At 41.3% G+C, this 19,785-nt stretch overlaps 1 protein-coding gene across 1 annotated transcript in view; it reads right to left on the bottom strand.

Annotated features, from left to right (window-relative positions):
* SERTM2 (serine rich and transmembrane domain containing 2) overlaps positions 1–19,324 on the bottom strand; it is a 159,022-nt gene extending 139,698 nt beyond the window's left edge. The window contains exon 1 of the mRNA XM_073599354.1: positions 18,897–19,324. The gene's annotated coding sequence lies outside the window, so the exon portion shown is untranslated. The remainder of the gene's footprint in view (positions 1–18,896) is intronic.
* Positions 19,325–19,785: the final 461 nt, after the last annotated feature.

The following is a 19,785-nucleotide window of genomic DNA, read 5'->3' on the forward strand; positions in this document are numbered from 1 at the left end:
ACCCCATTTTTACTCAGCTGGCAGGCAAGCCCATTGACAGCTGATGACTCATCGGTTGTTAAGGATGCTGCGACCAGCTTCCTGATCCTGCTCCTTAACAACTAGCTTATAATGTGCCCTGATTGGGCAAAGTTTTGCCCAATCAGGGTGCAAAATGCACTGTGCAGTGCATTGCAAGGCGTTTCCAATGAGACACCTATCTAAGACCGAATTTCCCTCACTTTGGAGGAGGTATTTCCTCTGACTTCCGCTGCGTCTCTTAAACAGGAAGTAAAGGGGGAAAAGACAGCAAATAAAAACAGGACAAGGATTTTAACATGATCCTGTCACCCAAATCGAGTGTGAAATAAAGGTTTTACCTGCAAAGGAGAATATAAATACTTGTCTAAGTATTGTTATGTCTTGCTGTCTGCATCACTCAACATTCTTGTTGAGGAATCATCCTTGAAGTCTGCTAGGAAACCAACAATTCTGTGAGTTTCAATGTATTTTGCCCCTCACTTCACTTAGTGGTTCCTCCTGCAAACCTCCATGTCAATGCAGGACACAGTAGTTGTGTGGAGATCAGCAGAAGAAACCAGTGAGCACTGCAGAAGACATGAGAGATCCACACTGCCAGACGTGCTGGCTTCTCAGTAGACTAAGAAATGATTTCTTAAGGCCCGTACACATGATACGAAAATCGGATGGAAAAATTAGTACGACGAGCTGTCTGCTGATTTTCAGATCGTTAGTACGGTGCTTTCGACAGCCAATTTCGCTTTTTCGTCAGACAAAAGCTGGATGTGCAGACTATAAAATTTTTGTCGGATGTGAACTCAACGTCTGATTTTCATTTCATCAATACGGTTTTAGTACGAAAAAAAATCGTAAGAGCAAGACTATGTATGCTCAGAAACAAAAGAATACATACAAAACTATTCAACACATTACGTCACTTCTCACGTTGTATTCTGTTGTATGCAAATTATCGTGTTGTGAGTAACCTCTTCACTTTCGACTTGAGATTAGCATGCCACAAGAAACAGATGTTCGGTCGTCTGAAAATCGAAGCGTGTGTACAAGGCTTTAGTAATGAAGCAGCATTTGGCCAGTTGTAATCTATCTAAGGCCACTTTCACATGGCAAGCCCTCTCGGATCCGCCTGTCCGTTTTTCAGGCGGATCCGAGCGGGCCATCCATTGACTCCTATGGGGAGACGAATGTCAGCGGAGATATGACACCCGTCTGCCATCCGATCCGCTAAAATCAGACGTATGGCGATATGTTCGCCATGCACCTTGGCGGATCGGCTGAGATTGTCCGATCTCTCCAAAGGAAGCAGCGGCGCTCTGACAGGCCCCCCCGCTCAGTGAGCAGAGACGGACCTGTAATCCGCCGCCACAGTAGAGATCAACGGAGAGATCTCCTGCTGAGCTGGTGGACTCCACTGAGCGGATCCGCCTCATGTGAACGAGGCCTAAAATTTAAAAAAAAGTTTTGTTCTTAGATATATAGTACTTTAATGCTTTACAAATAGGCTTAGAGGGTAGTGCTTTGACTAAAGTATGTGGGTCTGTAGGTATTGGTAACAGAACTGAACAAAGCAATGCAAATTATTATTTTTTTTTGCTCAAATTTTATAAAGATTTTCAGGGGACCTGAAAGGTAGGAAAGGCCAATCTACAAATAGTGACATGTAGTCCATGTTTGGATAGGTCCAAGTATGGTTTCTATGTACCTCTTTTTGTGTTTGTATGCATGTATCCTACATAAAATACAAAACCCATCAGCAATATAAGCCTTGTGTATATAGCACTACCCCCAGAGGGCCGCTTGATTTTGGGTCCCCCTATTCTTGCACAGACAGGCAACATGCATTATCCAACTTTCATTCTGAGACAGAAATCAGTCATTGGGCATGTTTTTGTTGTTTTATTGGGGGGAAACAACTTGGATAGGGATTATGGGATGCCCAACTTGACTCAAAATAATGACTTGAGGACAACTTCCTTCACTATGTACGCCGTACAATTGACAAATCCTTGACTTTATTTCCTCTAGAACACCAACAACCCCTCTCGATTTGGCAATGAAGAATTCCCTGTGTCACCTTTGTGGAGTTTATCAAAGTCCCAAACTTGTGGGAGCTCTATGTCCCCTCTCTATTGAAAATACCAACCCACCAGCTGCCTTGTAAAGTGTCCCAGGACAAGGGATTGGAATTAGCTGGTGGCACTGTCTCTGGAAAGCTTGCTGGATATTAGTGTCTTCCACCCGACAACAACTCCCATGCTGGCCAGGCTCCACAAAAAAATATGGGCTGACCCAGCCACCCTGCCAGGCCTCCTGCCTGGGGATTGGCCAGATTCCCATAAATATGCAGATCATGGCCTCTTTGCCTCCTCCCACTAGCTTCTAGAAACTTCCAGCAGCTTCTAGAACCAGGGGAAGATGCCGGAGGCCTGACTTGTAGAGCCCTCCAGCCTAATCTACGGTAACCCCAACCAATTAACCAGACTCACACAGGCTACTGTGAGTTAAAATAAAATGTCCTCACTCTAAACTGTACACTAAAGGTGCTACATTGAAAGGGAAAAGGGAACAAACTTGGATAAGGGCTATATACAAATAAATACATGGTATCAAAAATAGAGTATTTATGAAATTGATCACTATCCATCTGTTTTTATTGGATCAGATTGGATGTAGGCGGGTGTAAACAGGCACATGTCTGAGAATGGAGGGTCCAATTGGGTCTGCCTGAAAAACTGGCAGGCTGACCCAAACGGTCCGCTCATGTGAAAGGAGCCAAATAGTGGACTCACATCACTGTACCACAGTGTGATTGTTTACATGCTGAATTATTTTAGCACATGCATTTTCATGAAAGTATATCAAATTCCTGCATGCCAACAGGGCTGTTAAACATGTAAAGAAAAAAAAGTAAATAAACAAATTCTAAAAACTGTTTAAAAAAAGTAAAAAATAAATAAATAACTAATAATTAAAGTGGATGTAGACCCAAATTATTTTTTTTAAATTAAGGCTTGTAACTTATACAGTATAGGATTTCATGCCATCTGTGCCCAACCTTGCCACATGAGTTAATCCAGCTCTGAGCAATCCTCTTATCTTTTTTCAGTGAGATAAAAAAAAACAGAGAGACAGAGAAATACCAGTCAGTTCTTCCCTGTGCTGTGAGTGACAGGTGATTTACATATCTCATGAACCAGCCTTAGAGAGGCATTCTGTGTAATTCCCATCCCCCCCTCCTTTCTTCTCCAGCCCTCCCAGGATTGGCTGTAGCTTTGTAGAATCGTCCTATGTAGAATGTGAAGTATGTGCAGGAGTGACATGGGGCCATGAGCGCGCTCTACTTCTTTACAGAATGCGCTTTGCCACTCCTGTGCATGAACTTTAGTCTCCCCTGGCGTGAGGCTCGTCGTCACAATGCTGGCTGGCCAGGGGAGTATAGTGGTGGGCGGAGGAGTCCTCTGATTTCACGACTACGCCCACCGAGCAGCGGACAGCAGATCCGCCCACAGATTCGGGATATTGCGGGGCTTCATTAATCTAAAGGGGTGAATTATGACAGGTAAGGATACATGCAGGAGGCATGTATATCCTTCTAGATATGCCCTATGTTATTAAATTAGAAATGATGACAGTGGGTTTACATCCACTTTAAGGGCTTGCTTTGGTCTCTGACGAGCAATCAGTATTCAGATTGCTCTTCATAGATCATTTGACAGGCAGTAAGGAGGCATTGTATTACCTCTGCACTGCCTGCTTGAATCCCTTTAACCCTGCACTAGCATGCCGCAATTATGTGCATTTCAGGGGTACTTGCAGAGCAGCACCATTCACTTGAATGAGTCCAGTTCAGCAGGGGGTATAATCCTCCCTCAAGCCCCATACACACGATAGGACTTTGTACAAACTTTCCCTTGGATCTTTGTACAAAGGGCGTTGGCTAGAAGTTTGTCTTGCATACAGACGACAGGACTTTTCCAGCCAGCTTTCACCAAATCACGTGGTTTTTCAGCTCTTTACCACCACCCTTTGGTCAACTTGTGTATTGTTGTCTGATATTGTGTCAATCTCGCCACTTTTATTGGCGACATTGACACCTTGCGAGCCGGGTTCACACTGGTGCGGGGATCCGCCAATGCCAGGCGTTTGGTATGAATCTTGAGGGGGAACTCCACGCCAAATTTTAAATAAAAAACTGGCATGGGTTCCCCTCTAGGGGCATACCAGGCCCTTAGATCTGGTATGGATTTTAAGGGGAACCCCCTACACCGAAAAAACATATTGGGTGTCCCCCCCAAATCCATGCCAGACCCTTATCCGAGCACACAACCCAGTCGGTCAGGAAAGGGGGTGGGGACGAGCGAGCGCCCCCCTCCTGAGCCGTACCAGGCCGCATGCCCTCAACATGGGGGGTGGGTGCTTTGGGGGAGGGGACACCCTGCGGCCCCCCCACCTCAAAGCACCTTGTCCCCATGTTGATGAGGACAAGGGCCACCTCCCGACAACCCTGGCCGTTGGTTGTCGGGGTCTGCAGGCGGGGGGCTTATCGGAATCCGGGAGCCCCCTTTAATAAGGGGGCCCCCAGATCCCGAATGAGTATGGGGTACATGGTACCCCTACCCATTCACCTAGGGAAAAAAGTGTTAAAAAAAACACAGTACTCAGGTTTTTAAAGTAATTTATTAGACCACTCCGGGGGTCTTCTTCCGACTCTGGGGGTCTTCTTCTGACTTCGGGGGGTCTTCTTCCGACTCCGGGGGTCTCTCTGGCGTCGTCTCCCTCTCTCCGGTGTTGTCTCTGCGCTCTCTGGTTCTTCTCCGGTGCCTTCTTCCTTCTGTCGTGCTCCTCTGCTATCTTCTGCTCTTTTGCCGCTCTTTTGCTAGCGGAGGAGCCCAGACATCTGGATCATCTTCTTCCCTCTTCTCTTCCAGAGATGTTGGATCATAGGATGACATGACCACGCCCCCTTATGACCTCACAGTCCCAGTATGCCTATATACGTCATAGCAGAGCGCACAGACAGCATTACAGCCAGAGAGAGCGTTGCGTCAACATCTCTGGAAGAGAAGAGGGAAGAAGACGATCCAGATGTCCGGGCTCCTCCGCTAGCAAAAGAGCGGCAAAAGAGCAGAAGATAGCGGAGAAGCCCGGCAGAAGGAAGAAGGCACCGGAGAAGAACCAGAGAGCGTAGAGAAGACACCGGAGAGAGGGAGAAGACGCCGGAGAGACCCCCGGAGTCGGAAGAAGACCCCCCAAAGTCGGAAGAAGACCCCCCCGAAGTTGGAAGAAGACCCCCAGCGTCGGAAGAAGACCCCCGGAGCGGCCTAATAAATTACTTTAAAAACCTGTACTGTGTTTTTTCTTGACACTTTTTTCCCTAGGTGAATGGATAGGGGTACCATGTACCCCATACTCATTCACAAAGGGTGGGGGGCCGGGATCTGGGGGCCCCCTTATTAAAGGGGGCTCCCGGATTCCGATAAGCCCCCCGCCCGCAGACCCCGACAACCAACGGCCAGGGTTGTCGGGAAGAGGCCCTTGTCCTCATCAACATGGGGACAAGGTTCTTTGTGGTGGGGGGGCCGCAGGGCGCCCCCTCCCCCAAAGCACCCACCCCCCCATGTTGAGGGTATGCGGCCTGGTACGGCTCAGGAGGGGGGTAGCTCGCTGGTCCCAATAAAACCTTGACTGAGGTCCTAACCTTACTTGTACTATCCAAAACAACAAAAAGTAAGCTAACATTGAAGAGGGAGAAAGATAAGATTCTGCACCAAATCTATCACTTACAGCTTTTGTTACAGAACTCTGAAAACAACAGGCTTTCCTTTAGCTAAAGAGCCCACCTGGGGACTGAAAATGAGAAAACAAATAGTTTATATGCCACATTTCATATTATCTTGAGTAAAAAGTTTTTTTTGTCTTGGCCACAATAAAGAAAACACACACAAAATTAGTATGCATTTCCTTTAATCCTACAAATGTCACCTCCACCTAAGATGAAGTTAGATTCTATGCTGCTTATACAGATAATGGAACCTCAGTGGGTAGATTGCATACATATCATAGCTGTACTAATCTCACACTGTGCTCAGTAATAGTATTGCCGACCCCTTAGTGGGTTCTTTATAGAAATATAGGAAGAATTTAATGCAATGGAGTCAGAATGCAACCTTGAAAGCCAAATGAAACCTGTAAAGGCCATATCATAGTTGGTATTACATCAAATGGCAAAAACCTCATATTGGGGATCCAGGCATGTGTTTTAGCACGTACAGAGCTTAGCCAATGGGTTATAAATATAACCTGAGCTTCAGTGGTGGCCCCACCATTAGGGGCACAAGGGTGTCCCATTCATGCATCCGGTCCCCTAATCTATATGCGGGGTGCCGGACGCATGAATTCCAATAGGGTTTTTTTTTGAAGCACGTGATTAGAGCTTGAGGCTCTAATAGGCTTCAAAAAAGGGTGGGCTTGGGGTGCAGTGCACTGCACCCTGAGCCCACCCAGTTGTGTGACAATAGCAAATGAATATGCACCCGTTTCCTGATTGTCCAAAAGGAAAAGTGATCCTATTGGCCTAGGAGGAGCAGGGAGGAAGAGAAAGGAGGAGGGAGGAGACGCACAACCGCCATGAGGAGACTAACGAGAAGCCGCCACTCATCGCCCGGAGGGAAGCGCTGCCTGCTTGATGGGTAAGTGCGGAGCCAAACAACCGACTGAAACACCGACCCACGGGGTGGGGAGGGAGTTTGGGGTATGGTTGTGGGTGACCCGACTAACTGACCCATGGGGGGGTGCATTGTTTGCCCCCCCCCCCAAAAAAAGGCCGTCTCTGCTGAGCTTACTGATCAGTACATACACAGTAGTTATGAAAATGCAAATATGATGGCATCACTCCTAGCTTCAACATGTTACTAAACAGGTATAGTATATAGAAGCTTGCCACACACATGTCCCCAGATGAATGCTGCTTGTAGTGCATGAATAGTTTTAATGCTGCAAAAACTATAACTTTTAATGGTTCCGCTCAGTGCCTCATCATTTAAAAGAATGACCAAAGATCATCCAGAGTTTGTGAAATAATTTCTGTACTACATGTGGACATGACTCTAAAGCCCAACTCCAGTTAAAACATTTTAATTCTTTTTGGCTACAGCAGGAATTTTGATAGCGTTTCTGTAAGCTTTTTTTTTTCCTTTTGTTCCTTATTGGGCAGAAAATTATGCTCTCAAAACAGGAACACGGACAATGACGAAAACACTCTTTTAGTACAGTTATGTTTTTATTTCTGTCCATGCCTCCTGTGCAAGTGAGTGATGCCTGTACAAACCATTTCTTGTGTCACAGCAACAAGTAGTTAGGAAAAATCTCCATAATGACGTCCATTTAACTCTTCCCCACTCTATTGAAACCACAAAAAATGGCTAGAGTTGGCGGTATGATTATTTTGGATTTTAGGTGCTGAAAGCAGTACAATTATTTTGCATGGAAATTTGGCGTTTTATATTGTAGGTCTGTAATTCTTAACAATAACACACTTAAATCTGTCCAAACAAGAGTCTAGTAGATATTCCGGGTATGATAAACTTTGAAACACAAAAACATAAATTATAATATAATAAATAAAAATAAATAATTAAAAAAAATAAAAATAAATAATAATAAAATAAATTTCCCCACGATTCACTATCGTCCAATTCTGCAAGTGTTCTAATTTACTATCGCTGTTTTCTAGCTGGTCTAAAGCCACTTTTGACGTAAAGGGACACTTTTTGGTTGCTATGGACAATCTCCAGTTTCCAGGCAGAAAGAACAGTATATATAACATAAAACTGCATGCAGGGCATGGGCCAAAGCACTGGGGACAAAAGGGATGTGAAATCATTTCATACAGTACTGTAATCTGTAAGATTACAGTACTGTATGTGTTATGATTTTTAACATTTTTTGAATTTGCCGCCAGGTTCCGCCCCGTGCGTCGCGACGCTCGCAGGGAACGGAGCCTGGCAAGGAGAGGCTTCGGAGGAGGACGGAGCCCACGGACACAGCGGGGGACATCGCAGGATCCCGGGACAAGGTAAGTAAAGCCACACCAGGATCCTGCGATGTAATCCCGAGTGTGGCTCGGGGTTACCGCTAATGGTCCTGAATTTTAACCCCGAGCCACACTCGGGAAAACTGCCAGGGAGGCTACGACTTTTCAAGTTACAATTATACTATAAATACAAATTTTAATAATTTAACTTAAGTTCCCAAAATGTAAACTTCAATTGTGATAAACATTCTTAGTGACTTTAAATAATATCAGTTTATGTGTATTTAATATTGAGAAAGAAATACCTGCACAATGACTGTTGCAAATCATTTAACAGTAGTTGACAGCAACTTCCAGTTACCAAAGAAAAAGAATACAAGCGTTTATTCAGTGTTGGATCAAAATGCATTTTGACTAATGGCTACTAAGTTGTCAGAAGCAGGACTTTATTTGAGACAGATTTCATTCCCTGCTACAAGCTAAAATCTTTTTAGGACATGTTTTTCCTTCCAAACTGGGAATCCAGCAACAAAAAGTAGACACAGATAAATAACCATTCGCTTTAAATACTTATTATGGAATTTTGTTTTTGCCTGAGGTTGTCCTTTAAAAGCCTATTTATATTGCTACTCTCATTTTTGAAGAGTGATACAAAGCTACTTCTATTGCTTTACACTTGTCCGCTAGTCTGCATTCTAGGAAATTACAATGCTGATTGTAATGTTAATACTTTAAATTGAAAAAGCAGTAAAAATTATCATTGGAAAACTGAGAGCTAACAAAGTCCCAGACTTGGGTAGTAGATACCAACAGTGCCTTAGGGGGAGATTTACTAAAGTGGTGCACACAGAATATGGTGCAAGCTGTGCATAGTAACCATTTAGCTTCTAACTTCAGCTTGTTTAATTAAAGGGTAACTCCACTTTCATGTGGAAAACAAATAGCAAATAAAGGAAAAAAAATATAGCGCATATGATTGTGGCATTAATCATTTTGTAATTGAAAGTTATTAAAAATTACCTTTCCTTTTCAATCTGCAGCCAATGTAATTTTCTGAGAATACATTGCGATATGGCTACCTGGAGTTTTCAGTACACAGAGTGTGCACTGACCACTCCCCAGAAACATAATTTCCTGCTTGTGTGATTGGTTCACCAATTTTCCCAGAAGTCTGCCTAAGATACAAGTCAGATTTCAGGCATCCCTTGCAACAAAAATTTCATTTTTTGAGAGATACTTTCAATAGGAACCCGTCTAAAGGGATGCAGGCCCAGCAGATTTCCTCATTAGTGCCCTGTAGCTCCACACCTGACAGTTAATTATGAAATTAGGAAACTGAAATAACTAAAGTAACATGGACGCTGTACTGTAGGATCTCTTAGAAATGCATGTTATTCAAAAAGTTAAGATATGATAATACAACCAATTATTGTATTTACTTTTATGAAATGAAGATTTATATATAGCCTAATTTTTAATTAATATATGGTTAAAATGTGTAAGAAGATTTTCTAAATGTAACTTGGTATAGTTTAGACATTCTTAGTCATTCAGTGCAGCAAAACATGTGGCTTGAAATGTCCCAAGAAATGTGCAAACTGCACTTAATCTAAATTTTTTCTCTCTGATTAACTTCACCTAAAACCCAGTTCCAGGAAAATAAAATAAAATCCCCATGAAGGGGGGACCCCACAAACTGCAAGCTTTCCTAGCTCCAGCAGACTCCCACCAGCACTGTGACTGTTCCACTGCAGCTGCTCTGTAAGCTATAACCGAGTCCGGTTGCACTTCAGCCTCCTCAATGCACCATACAGGCTTAATGTCCCTGTATTATATGTAATTATGCTGAAGCTCCACCAACAGGCCAGAGTGTTGGGTGGAGGAGAGTGCTGCAACTGGATAGAGCGAGGAATAGGGTCAGTGATAGAGGCTGTTCTACAATTTGCTAGACATAAGGAGCATATAACCCTTACAGTGGGGGCACTGCAAGGGTGAATATATTTATTTTCCTAGGCTTGGGCTTTAGAGTACACATTTAGAAATGTTGTAAAGTGGTTACCAGACTAAAATGCAGACACTGCTTGCACATACTTTTCAATTTTTTTGTCAAGAGTTCTGAGAGCCAATAATCTCTGTGGGAACCTAATGTGGAAATGGCAGTACTTTCTTCAAGCGTCCATAGCAGGCCTGCTCCTCCCGACCCCTGCACTTTTTTTTTTTTGCTTATAACAGACAGCTTGCTGGAAAACAGGGAGGTTTAATAAATGTAAAGGGTGGACCTTCTATCAACAGTATCTAGAAGTGTTGCTATTTGTATATTAGGACAACCAAAATTCATAATACCTTGGGCACTTGGGAATCTAAGATAAGGTTCAGAGGTATGCGTAGACACCACAAGGTACTTGTATTGTAGTCCTATAGCCTGTTCACAATATGTCTGTTCTGGTCATTATATCTTTAATTAAATCTGTGAGGTTGCGGTGGGTTACTGCACATTGCATATTATGGTTACTCTTTGGACCATATTACTAAATAATCCCCATACTATCAGAAATTATGGAAACATCCCTACTCTAAAAACTGCCATTAGTAATCTGGATTATAGACCCCCCTCTTTGTAATTGGAAAAATTATGATCACAAGAATGTAAGATGCTGACAAGGCATTTCAAACATCTGGGTCCCAAACATAATGTTTTTTTCTATAGATAAGGCTTGTAACTCTTTAAATTATCCATTGTTCTTGCGGTACAAATGATGACAATGACTGCTTTTGTGTGCAAGTATTGTTCCCTTTCTTCTAGAAGGTTTTAATGACTTCTCCCCTAGAGACCTTTTTTATGAAGTATGGAAATTCCTCTTCATTTGTTTTGCAGAGCACAAAATTATTAAATCTGTACTCCCCCACAGCACCTTCTATGCAATTGATTTGAAAGCCCACTTCCATTAGTTCAATTTTACTTACTAGCTCTGTGTAGGAATATGTGAGCTAAACCTATTCTGGTCAGAGAGTTAATAATTTTTCAGTCAGTAAAATAAGGAAGGCATTTTATGGTCATTTTAGAATAAATGGGAAAAAGCTATAACGTTTTTTTTAGCATGTATTTGCATAAAAATAGAAAACAAACCAGGATGGTCAGCAATTGTATAGATTGCCAATTTTTAAAACAGACAGATCATTCCAAGGACAAGTCATCAGAGTCTAGGAATGTCCCTGGAAGCCGCAGATCTTTGAAACTGTGTAGGATTACAACTGTATAGCTATTCTGACCTCAGAAGATAATAATATAATACCTCATAGGATAATACTAAGACCTCATAAGTGGGTGGCTGCATAATGATTTATACCTCAATGCATACAGACAGCAATGAAGGAAGCACAAAATAGGGATGTTCAGCCTGTATTTATCATTAGAAGATGCTATATATTTCAGGGTAAAGTTTGTTTGACAGGTACCCCCAATAATACTCTCACCTCAAACTAACTTACATTAGTTCCCCAATAATCTTAAAGTCCACTTGAAATGTGGGTACTTCCATTGGTAACATCTTTTAACAGTTGCTTTAGGTGTTACGTAGTCAGTGAATGTCCAAGGTACATATGTCACATGCAGTGACTTGCTGATTGATAAAGCTAAAGGATTGGTCTGGCAGCCAGGGAAACAAACATTTTAAAAGCCAAAAAGTTGTCATGGCAGATTCATGTTAACAGATATTTACATTTTTTCCTTGCATAACCTGTGAAAAAATTATCGTATATACCCAGGGTTCAGATTATATTACCCTGACATCACTTCATGCAAACATGTATGTTTAGCATTCCAAGAAGACAACACACTCAGAGGAAGTATCTGTGTGCCCTATTATGTCATCATCTGGAAATTAAGTTAGTTTGTTCAATCTACTTCTGTGCTATAAATGCCTCTGTTCTCCATGCCCTGAAGATTTTTTTACTGTCAGATTTTGCTGATGATTGAGTACCCTGGATCTCTCTAGTGCATACTGTATTACAACTCTATTAAATAATACACAGTTAAACCTGCAGCTGCCATATAGGATATTAGAGCAACTTGTACCAAGGATTTCACACCTGGAGGTTAACCTACATAAATCATAACTTTTTGCTGAATTACACTTTTTAAGAACACATTTACTACTAGCACAAGTATAATTGTCATTTTAAAAAATCTGTTACAAGGCCAAGCCTAGCAGAGGCTGGAAGATAAAATGGCAGGGAGGGAGGACCAGAGACCCAAAGGATGACCTCTTGGGAGGACCCAGTCAAAGCAGGAGATAATCACAAATTAATCAACTGAGTAGTCTATGATAAATACAGAAAAAATAGGAACCCTATTTATAAAATAAGGCAGACTTTAATGGCAAACATGAGGCAGCTTGTGTTAAAAATTGTAATATTTTATTTCTCCAACAATTAAAAACTTAAATATAAAACAATTGCAATACCCTCTGTACCAATACCAAACAGATACTTAACCCAGAAATGGAGGTACACAGTCAACATGTAATTTCATGTCGACTGAGTATCTCCATTTCTGGGTTGGGTATCTGTTTGGTATTGATTACTATGTGTACAGAGCGTGGTGCAATTATTTTATATTTAAAGCGGAGTTCCAGCCTGGGTGTAAAAAAATGAAAAGCCAGCAGCTACAAATACTGTAGCTGCTGACTTTTAATATTAGGACACTTACCTGTCCAGGGAGCCCACAATGTCAGCACCTGAAACTGACCCGTCCATCAGCACCTGGTGCAGGCACTGGCATCCTTACTAAGGGAAAGAGGCAAACTGCCTGTTTCCTACTGCGCATGTGTGAGTTGCGTGGCGCTTTTTGAATGGTCCTGTCATCTTCTGGGATGCACACAGGTCCCAGAAGGTGACGGGGGGAAGGTGGAGGGTACAGTGCCGTGTGACGGAAGTCCCGAAGAACTATACAAAAAAGGTATGAAAAAAAATCCAAAAATGAGGTGGGTGGTGAGTGCTTCTGTTTTCATAGGAGTTCATTTTGTGCTTGGAACCTTTAAGTTTTTAATTGCTGCAGAAGTAAAATATTACAATTTCTAACACAAGCTGCCTCAAGTTGTACTGATAAAGTCTGCCTTGTTTGATAAATAGAGTTCCTATTATTTCTTTGTGTATATATATTGGATGTGGCATGGTGGAGGGCTACCTAAATCTATTTTTTTTTTTAAAGGTGCAAAAAGCGAGACTTTAACCACTTGCTTACTGGGCACTTAAACCCCCCTCCTGTCCAGACCAATTTTCAGCTTTTAGCGCTGTCGCACTTTGAATGACAATTGCGTGGTCATACAACACTGTACCCAAATGAAATTTTTATAATTTTTTTCCCACAAATAGAGCTTTCTTTTGATGGTATTTGATCACCTCTGCGTTTTTTATTTTTTGTTAAAAAAATTGAAAAAGACAGAATTTAAAAAAAAAAAATTATATTTTTTTTATATTTTGTTATAAATTTTTGCAAACAGGTAATTTTTCTCCTTCGTTGATGTACGCTGATGAGGTGGCAGTGATGGGCACCGATAGGTGGCAGTGATGGGCACTAATGGGTGGCGGTGATGGGCACTGATGGGTGGCAGTGTTGGGCACTGATTGGGCACTGATTGATGGCAGCACTGCTAGCTGGCACTGCTAGGTGGCACTTGCGGGCATTGTTGGTGGCACTTGTGGGCATTGTTGGTGGCAATTGTGGGCATTGTTGGTGGCAATTGTGGGCATTGTTGGTGGCACTTGTGGGCACTGTGGGCACTGGCAGGTGGCAATAACATATGGCACTTGGAGGCACAGATGAGGCATCTGTGCCTCCTTCCTCTTCGGGACCGATGTCCCTTACACATAAGCCTGTGATCGGCTTTTTTTTCCTCCTCACGCTCTCAGCGTGAGGAGAAAACGAAACCGATCACCGTGTTTTGTTTACATCATGTGATCAGCTGTCATTGGCTGACAGCTGATCACATGGTAAGGGGCCGGGACCGGCCCCTTACTCGGATATGTGATCATCCGAGTCTCCGTGACTCGGTGATCACAGCGCGCACGCCGCGCGCCCTGCAGGGTGCGCGCGGTGCGCGTGCACAGGGGAGGATGTCCTATGACGTCCTCCCGGAGATTGAGGTCCGCGCTGTAGCCGTCATTCGGCTATGGCCCGGACCTCAAGTGGTTAAAGGTGCCAATAAACAAGACAGTTTGTTTAAAAAATTATACATTTTATTAAATAACAGTATCTTTAAAATGACAGAGTAGTCAAATATTCTTTTCTATTTGACTACAATTTGTCATTTTAAAGATACTGTTATTTATTAAAATGTATAATTTTTTAAAAAAACTGTCTAGTTAACCTCCCTGGTGGTATTCCTGAGTCTGGCTCTGGGTGGAATTTCAGAACCAAAAGCGGTAACCCCGAGCCACACTCGGGATCGCATCGCAGGATCCTGGAAGAGCTTACTTACCTTGTCCCCTGGATCCTGCAATGTCTCCCCGCAGTGTGAGCGTCTGGTCCTCCGCTCGATTCATCACGCAGCCAATCTCCGTTCCCTGCGAGCGTTGCGACGCACGGGGATGGAGAACGGCACCAAATTCAAAAAGTGAAACACACACTATACATACAGAACACTGTAATCTTACAGATTACATTACTATATGACATTTTTTCACCTCCCTTTTGTCCCTAGTGGTTTCTCCAGTGCCCTGCATGCAGTTTTATATTATAAAAACTGTTCTTTTTGCCTGGAAACTGGAGATTGTCCATAGCAACCAAAACCGTCCCTTTACAGCAAAAGTGGTTTTAGACCAGCTAGAAATCGCAGAATTGAGCGATAGTGATTTGTGGGGAGATCCATCATCAAACACTGAAAAGTAATGACGGCGACAATTCTGCAACTGAGCAAATTTCAGTGTTATTGATTTGATTACATTATTAAATAATTTTTATTATTATTATATTATTATTTGCTATAATTATTACAAGTTATTTATTATATTATAATTTATGATTTCGTGTTTCAAACTTTATCATACTCAAGATGTCTACTAGACTCTTGTTTGGATAGATTTAAGTGAGTTATTCCTAAGAATTACAGGCCTACAATAAAAAAAGCCAAATTTCCATGCAAAATAATTGTACCGCTTTCAGCATCAAAAATATGCAATAATCATACCACCAGGGAGGTTAATTGGCACCTTTAAAGTCCTGCTTTTTGTACCTTTAAAATCTATTATCCTTAGGGATGTGGTGCCTATTTCGGTTTCCATACCCTCTTTTCGTCACCTAAATCTAGTCTATGCTAAAAAACAAAACAAAACAAAACAAAAAAAAACAGATACCAAACTATACTGGAATATTAGTAAGAGCCCACAAACACAGACATTTTCTTGTCTATATTTGCATACATCTGTCCGCCATGTTGGAAAGTCTTCACCCTACTAGATACAGACTCCACCCTGTTATTTGCTTGTTTTTTTGTAATATATATATATAATATACATATAAATATGTAATTTAATTTCTGTAATCTGTTTTAGCTATAATAAAACATTTATAAAATATTAAATGCAAATATGCATTAAATTTTTATGTGAAAAAATAGATAATCAGTGCAATATTCGATACAAAAATAATGTGAATGAATTATACTATTCAATGTATTAGTCTACTATTATGCCGCGTACACACGAGCGGAATTTCCGTCAGAAAAAACTTGGATGGTTTTTCCGATGGAATTCCACTCAAAAGTTTTCTGAACATTTGACCGTCAAGAACACGTACAACACTCCGACGTACAACACTATGACAAGCCGAGAAAATGAAGTTCAATGCTTCCGAGCATGCGTCAAATTGTTTCTGAGCATGCGTGATTTTTTGCGCATCCGAATTGCATACAGACGAATGCATTTTCGGATAGGAACTTTCTCTGACCGAAAAATAGAGAACCTGCTCTCAATCTTTTGCTGGAATTCTGCCAGCAAAAGTCTGATGGAGCATACACACAGTCGGAATTTCTGACCAAAAGCTCACATCCGACTTTTGCTGGCAGAATTTCTGATCGTGTGTATGGGGCATTAGGCTTGACCTGATTGCTGCCCACACCACTTAGAGTGTATCCTCATGTGACTCTCAATATACTAATAACAAAATATAGTGTAGCACAACCAAAAATCAATAATCAATAAATCAAGTCCACATAATATCAAATTCCATCATTGGGCAAATTTCATTGACAGTTCATTAATATCCAATGACTACCACCTCTAGCTGGAATGCCTGCTCACCTCCAAAAGTTGACCCCACTACAGAGTCACACACACCTGGTGAGTATTTTTAATCCCTAAGTTAAAAGTTTTAAATAAATGTTACTAGCAGAGAGCACTATGGTTTGCCTTTGTCTTTATATGGCCACATGACTGAATGAAATCCCAGGAGGAGGTCAGAGCTGTTTAGGTACATTGGGAAGAGGAGTTGTGTTCCCGAGGCATCCTGAGAGATATTAAATTAGGCGTGTGTGACTCTGTAGTGGGGTCTACATAGTGAGAACCCGGGAGGAGGTCTGTCTTGTCCAGGAACATCAGGAAGGGAAGTCGGTTTCCCCTGAGGTATCCTGAGAGATATTATTCCAGGCGTGTGTGACTCTGTAGTGGGGTCAACTTTTGGAGGTAAGCTTTAATTCCAGCTTGGAGGTGATACTCACTAAAGTCACTGGATATTAATGAACTGTCACTGAAATTTGCACATGGGTGGAATTTGTTACTATGTGGACTTGATTTATTGATTATTGATTTTTGGTTGCACTATAGTTTGTTTGTTATGCATTACATTTGATTGTAATTAGTTCTCACATAATGTGAATAGGGGCTCAGAGAGGAGGGGCTAGGGAAAAGCAGGTCTCCTACAAAATCCAAGCTGGCTTCAATGCCCCAACCCATAAGTTAAACTAAGATATTGCCTTCTACAATGGAAACAATTCAGAAGGATAATGGCAGAGAAAAAAGTAGGGGTGACCGAGTAGTAACTACTGCTGTAAGGCACAGTTGTAGTACGGAAGGTTTGAAATGATCAGAAGATTTTTTTATATGGTCCTTGGTAAAATTTTGTCTATCCTTTCCAGAGTTTGAGGAGGCAGTTGTATGCTCAAGGCAGGAGGGAGCAGTAACAGTCTGGGTGTTAACTACTTTGATCTCTGTGTAGTATATTCAGGTTAATGCTGTGATCCAATAACATGCTCACTCAGTTGCCTCAGCAGTAGTGTGAGGCTCAAGAAGCACCAAAATCAGAACAGCTTGAACAGTTAATGGAGTTATAGGATTTGACAAAGTTTATTCTGACACCATTACATTACAATACATTGTTTATTTTCATCTTCAATTAACTAAGTAAGGTGTAGTAAGTTTTATGGTTTTATTTTGCTGAAATGAAAATGAAATGAAATGGTGCACTTGATTCTCCCCTAGTCATGCACAGTTAATTGAGTTTCCATGTGAGGGAGCCACATTGGATAATTTCAATTGCGCCAATGGCATTCAACAGTCATCATAATTACAATGCAGAGGAAATAAAATAATGCAGAAATTTACAAGTATTCTTAATAAGGAGTAATTTAAGGTATCCTCAGATGCCATTTGCTCCTGAAGGGTTTGCTTGAAACCAGAGGGCGAATTAGATTGGCTGTTTCCAAGGCATTACAATGAACAGACACTAATCCGTGGACTATGTGGGAGCTTTGAATAACAATTTCATAAAATAACTGTTGTATCTTATGCTGAATATTTGTATGTAGCATTACAGACATTTCACTACAGTGTGGTTTCATTAAACATTTGAACAGCATCTAAATATTTAGAATTACCTTATGCTTATGATTGTATCCATCAGGAATACGGACTACACCAAATAGGTTCAGATTTTTTTTGCTTTTGCCACTATTGTTGACCATAAGTATGGCTTCAGTGGCAATTTGCCATACATTAAGCTCTGCTGTTTCTATAGTGTGTATAACCCTCAGTGATTTACTATAGGTGACACAAGCTGCATCTTAGAAATGTTTCACATCACAACACTGCTGTACATGTTGGAGCATTGCTTCTGACTCCTAACAGCGAGATTGGATCATAAAGCATAATAGTCTTTGGAGGGTTTCTCTCCCTTACCATATGCTGTCATGTTATTCGTTATATTTAACCCCTACATTTCCCAGTATTACATGTAAAAAATGCAACTAATAATAAAAACATTGTATACATTTTTCATACTTAACTGCATTTATTTCTAAAGGCGAATACTAATAATAATAATAATAATATTAATGCCACTGTTAATGCTAATATATGTGCAATTTCATTTCCATAGTACTATTTTTGTCAATAAGCTCATTACATTTTTATCAATTTAATCAAAACATTGCACAACATAATTCTAAGATATATAACTTAACCGGAATAGGTTTTCACTATATTTAAAAATATTAGTAACTTGTTTAATAAGGTGAAAGGCAATGAGCACCAAGTGATCTACAGAAATCAAGGTAAATTCACCTTTTTACTGATCTAACTAGAGTACTACTACAGTATGTTGTTGTGGTTTAATGCGCATCATCACTGCTCCTTAAATCTATACATTATCTATCTATCTATCTATCTATCTATCTATCTATCTATCTATCTATCTATCTATCTATCTATCTATCTATCTATCTATCTATCTATCTATCTATATCGATGCACATTCAATCATTTGTTAAGTCTAGTTAAATGTGAGCATTGTAACTACTGCAAAGCCAAGAGTGTATGGGTAGTGATTAGTGAAGATGGTCCTCTGTGCATTTACCTTTTACGATAGCATCGTGTGTCTTGAAGGAGCTGGATTACATGACTGCAGGCTCCCAGCTGGCCAGTAATTATGTCCAATGTCATGACTGTTGAGAACTTTTCTGCTTTTATGTGAGCACAAAGCTGTTTTTATATGGTAAGATGATAAAGAGGTCCTTTTGTCTTCCCTTAGATAAGCCGGCTCCCAATACTGCCTGGTCCCCTTCTTGTTCACAGATTGCCTGTAGTTTTCCAGATGTGCTGGAGGAGAGCAGTGAAGCCCCAGACTCCTGTCTGCACCACTGATCGCTGAAGTGGGGACTGCTTTGAATAAGTTCACTTGTTCTGTGCTCATAGCTATGAAAACTGCCAGCCCAGGCTCCACCTCATCAGGAGAAAGGGATGCTGAGAGTATTGAGAGAACACTGACAAGGAGGAGGAGGCAATGGGGGAGGAGTAGGATAAAAATGATCTTGCACAGTACAGACGCAGATAGTTAGATCTTCTTTCATCAGATGTCTCTGTCACATTTTTTTTCTGTTTGAACAATATTCCTAAAGAAGATGTAAACTCAATGACTAAAATCTCTTGTAAGCTTTAGTATGTTAATGCAATTTCAAGAGTTGTTTTCAATCCTTTTAAATGTGCAGCTTTCAGAAAATAGCCTCTGGTGATCCCGCCATGAAGAAACTTCTGTTATGGGGTGACAACTGTCCTCCAGTTGTGTTCCTGCATTGTCACCCTGTTACATGCACCACTAATGGAAACATTGACATGCCCCACTGTTATCAGTAATAGGAAGCTAGTCCTGATCAATGATGTGCTGGATCAAGTGCTTGTAGATAGGAAGGGGCTGACAGAGGCTAGAGGAGATTAGCAGCAGTGAGATATACAATGAGATGGAAAAA

The sequence above is a fragment of the Aquarana catesbeiana genome, linkage group LG09, assembly GCF_042186555.1.
Source record: "Aquarana catesbeiana isolate 2022-GZ linkage group LG09, ASM4218655v1, whole genome shotgun sequence".
Classification (NCBI taxonomy): Eukaryota; Metazoa; Chordata; class Amphibia; order Anura; family Ranidae; genus Aquarana; species Aquarana catesbeiana.